The 4,295-nt window shown below is 35.7% G+C and overlaps 1 non-coding gene across 1 annotated transcript; it reads right to left on the bottom strand.

The window, feature by feature from the left end:
* Nucleotides 1-3,791: 3,791 nt before the first annotated feature.
* Nucleotides 3,792-3,895, bottom strand: LOC112700613 (small nucleolar RNA R71). The gene has a single exon (XR_003153520.1). It is a non-coding gene; the product is annotated as a small nucleolar RNA R71 (small nucleolar RNA).
* Between the last annotated feature and the right edge of the window lie 400 nt (nt 3,896-4,295).

Genomic DNA, 4,295 nt, shown 5'->3' with positions numbered 1-4,295 from the left:
TTCACATTTCTGGACTTTACTATGAGTTTGTGTGTTTTTCTGTGATTTCAGGTAAATTCTGACTGAAATTGAGGGATTTGAGCAAAACTCTGAAGAAGGCTGACAAAAGGACTGCTGATGCTGTTGGAATCTGACCTCCCTGCACTCGAAATGGATTTTCTGGAGCTACAGAACTCCAATTGGCGCGCTCTCAACGGCGTTGGAAAGTAGACATCTAGAGCTTTCCAGCAATATATAATAGTCCATACTTTATTCGAAGAATGACGACGTAACTTGGCGTTGAACGCCAAGTACACGCTGCTGTCTGGAGTTAAACACCAGAAAAACGTCATGATCCGGAGTCAAACGCCCAAAACACGTCATAACCTGAAGTTTGACGCCAAGAAATGCCTCTACACGTGAATTCATCAAGCTCAGCCCAAGCACACACCAAGTGGGCCCCGGAAGTGGATTTATACATCAAATACTTACTCATGTAAACCCTAGTAGCTAGTCTAGTATATATAGGACATTTATCTATTGTATTAGACATCTTTGATCTCAGTTTTGTTTTATTCTTCATCTTAGGGGATCATTGATCACGTTAGAGAGGGCTGGCCATTCGGCCATGCCTGGACTTTTTGCTTATGTATTTTCAACGGTGGAGTTTCTGCACACCATAGATTAAGAGTGTGGAGCTCTGTTGTACCTCAAGTATTAATGAAATTCTATCTTCTTTTATTCAATTCTCTTTTATTCTTATTCCAAGATATTCATTCGTACCCAAGAACATGATGAATGTGATGAGTCAGATTACCCTCATTATCATTCTCACTTATGAATGTGCGTGATTGACAACCATGTCCGTTCTACATGCAACAGAGCTTGAATGTATATCTCTTAGATTCCCCAACAGAATCTTCGTGGTATAAGTTAGATAGTTGGCGGCATTCATCTGGATCCGGAAAGTCCAACCTTGTCTGTGGTGTTCCGAGTAGGATCCTGGGAGTCCGGAAAGTCCAACCTTGTCTGTGGTGTTCCGAGTAGGATTCCGATCATGAATGACCGTGACGTGCTTCAAACTTTAACCTGCTGGGCGTTGGTGACAGACGCAAAAGAGGGATTCTATTCCAGTAGGAGCGGGAACCAACCGGTGATTAGCCGTACTGTGACAGAGTGCGTTGCATAGTTTTCACTGCGAGGATGGGATGTAGCCATCAGCCATGGGTGATGCCTCCAGACTGGTTAGCTGTGCGAGTGACAGCCGCACAGGTTATTTCCCCGTGAGGAATGAAAGTAGCCACAGTTGATGGTGAACCCCTATACAAAGCTTGCCATGGAAAGGAGTAAGAAGGATTGAGTAGAAGGAGTAGGAGAGCAGGCGTCCAAGAGCTCTACAGCATCTCCATCCGCTTATCTGAAATCCTACCAATGAATCTGCATAAGTGTTCTATCCTTTTTATTATATTCTATTTTATTATTTCTATTTTCGAAAACCCATAAACTATTTTAAATCTGCCTAACTGAGATTTGCAAGGTGACCATAGCTTGCTTCATGCCAACAATCTCTGTGGATTCGACCCTTACTCACGTAAGGTTATTACTTGGACGACCCAGTACACTTGCTGGTTAGTTGAACGAGATTGTGAAGGAAATAAACAATGCCCTCAGAGTATACATCTTTTATAAATACATAACAAGTGATCACAATTTCGTCCACCAAGTTTTTGGCCCCGTTGCCGGGGATTGTTCGAGTATGGACAACTGACGGTTCATCTTGTTGCTCAGATTAGGTAATTTTCTTTTCAAAAATCTTTTTCAAAATTTTTCTTTTATTTTTCGTTTTTCCAAAAATGTTTTTCGAAAAAAATCAATAAAAATACAAAAAAATTAGAAAATCATAAAAATCAAAAATATTTTGTGTTTCTTGTTTGAGTATTGTGTTAATTTTTAAGTTTGGTGTCAATTGCATGCTTTTAAAATTTTTCTTGCATTTTTTCGAAAATCCCATGCATTCATAGTGTTCTTCATGATCTTCAAGTTGTTCTTGACAAGTCTTCTTGTTTGATCTTGATAATTTCTTGTTTTGTGTCTTTTGTTGTTTTTCATGTGCATTTTTGCATTCATATTTTCCATGCATTAAAGATTTTTAAGTTTGGTGTCTTGCATGTTTTCTTTGCATTAAAAATTTTTCAAAATTTTGTTCTTGATGTTCATCATGATCTTCATAGTGTTCTTGGTGTTCATCTTGACATTCATAGCATTCTTGCATGCATCTTGTGTCTTGATCCAAAATTTTCATGTTTTGGGTCATTTTTTTGTGTTTTTCATTCAATATTTAAAAATCAAAAATATCTTTTCCTTATCTTTCTCCAAAATTTCGAAATTTTGGGTTGACTTGGTCAAAAATTTTTAAAATTTGTTGTTTCTTACAAGTCAAGTCAAAATTTCAATTTTAAAAATCTTATCTTTTCAAAATCTTTTTCAAAAATCATATCTTTTTCATTTTTTCTATATAATTTTCGAAAATTTCAAATTATTTTTCAAAATATTTTCAAAATCTTTTTCTTATCTTTTTATCAAATTTTCGAAAATTAGCTAACAATTAATGTGATTGGTTCAAAAATTTGAAGTTTGTTACTTTCTTGTTAAGAAAGGTTCAATCTTTAAATTCTAGAATCTTATCTTGTAGTTTCTTGTTAGTTAAGTAATTTTTAAAATTAAATCTTTTTTTTCAAATATCTTTTTCAAATATATCTTTTTATCTTTTATCTTATCTTTTTTCAAAAAAAAAAATTTATCTTTTTCAAAATTTGATTTCAAAATATCTTATCTAACTTCTTATCTTCTTATCTTTTTCAAAATTTGATTTCAAATCTTTTTCAATTCAACTAACTAACTTTTTGTTTGTTTCTTATCTTTTTCAAAACCACCTAACTACTTTTTCCTCTCTAATTTTCGAAAATATCTCACCCCTTTTTCAAAAATTCTTTTTAATTAACTAATTGTTTCATGTTTTAATTTTAATTATATTTTATCTTTAATTTTCGAAAATACTAACCCCTTTTTCAAAAATTAATTTCGAATTTCTCTTCTCTTTTCTTCTTTTATTTAATTATTTAATTACTAACACTTCTCTCCACCTCTCTTCATCCATAAACCGAACCTCCTCCTTCATTCTTCTACCCCTTTCTTCTTCTACTAACCTGAGGGAATCTCTATACTGTGACATAGAGGATTCCTTTTTCTTTTCTTGTTTTCTTCTCTTTCTTATGAGCAGGAACAAGGAAAAGGGCACTCTTGTTGAAGTTGATCCAGAACCTGAAAGGACTCTAAAGAGAAAATTAAGAGAAGCTAAATTACAACAATCCAGAAGCAACCTTTCAGAAATTTTCGAACAAGAGAAGGACATGGCAGCCGAAAATAATAATAATAATAATGCAAGGAGAATGCTTGGTGACTTCACAAAGCCAACTTCCAAATTTGATGGAAGAAGCATCTCCATTCCTGCCATTGGAGCCAATAACTTTGAGCTTAAGCCTCAACTAGTTGCTTTGATGCAACAAAACTGCAAGTTTTATGGACTTCCATCTGAAGATCCTTATCAGTTCTTAACTGAGTTCTTGCAGGTCTGTGATACTGTAAAGACGAATGGAGTTAATCCTGAAGTCTACAGACTCATGCTTTTCCCTTTTGCTGTAAGAGACAGAGCTAGAATATGGTTGGATTCACAACCTAAGGATAGCCTGGACTCCTGGAATAAGCTGGTCACTGCCTTCTTAGATAAATTCTTTCCTCCTCAAAAGCTGAGCAAGCTGAGAGTGGATGTTCAAACTTTCAAACAAAAAGATGGTGAATCCCTCTATGAAGCTTGGGAAAGATACAAGCAGCTGACCAAGAGATGTCCATCTGACATGTTTTCAGAATGGACCCTATTAGATATATTCTATTATGGTCTCTCTGAATTTTCGAAAATGTCACTGGACCATTCTGCAGGTGGATCTATTCACCTGAAGAAAACGCCTGAAGAGGCTCAAGAACTCATTGACATGGTTGCAAACAACCAGTTCATGTATACCTCTGAGAGGAATTCCGTGAATAATGGGGTCCCTCAGAAGAAGGGAGTTCTTGAAATTGATGCTCTGAATGCCATACTGGCTCAGAACAAAGTGTTGACTCAACAGGTCAACATGATCTCTCAAAATCTGAATGGATTGCAACATGCATCCAACAGTACTAGAGAGGTAGCTTCTGAAGAAGCTTATGATCCTGAGAACCCTGCCATGGCAGAGGTTAATTATCTGGGTGAACCATAT

Source organism: Arachis hypogaea, chromosome 6 (genome assembly GCF_003086295.3).
Source record: "Arachis hypogaea cultivar Tifrunner chromosome 6, arahy.Tifrunner.gnm2.J5K5, whole genome shotgun sequence".
Lineage (NCBI taxonomy): Eukaryota > Viridiplantae > Streptophyta > Magnoliopsida > Fabales > Fabaceae > Arachis > Arachis hypogaea.
The sequence above is the reverse complement of the archived record's forward strand: the minus strand, read 5'-3'. Positions and strand labels throughout refer to the sequence as shown.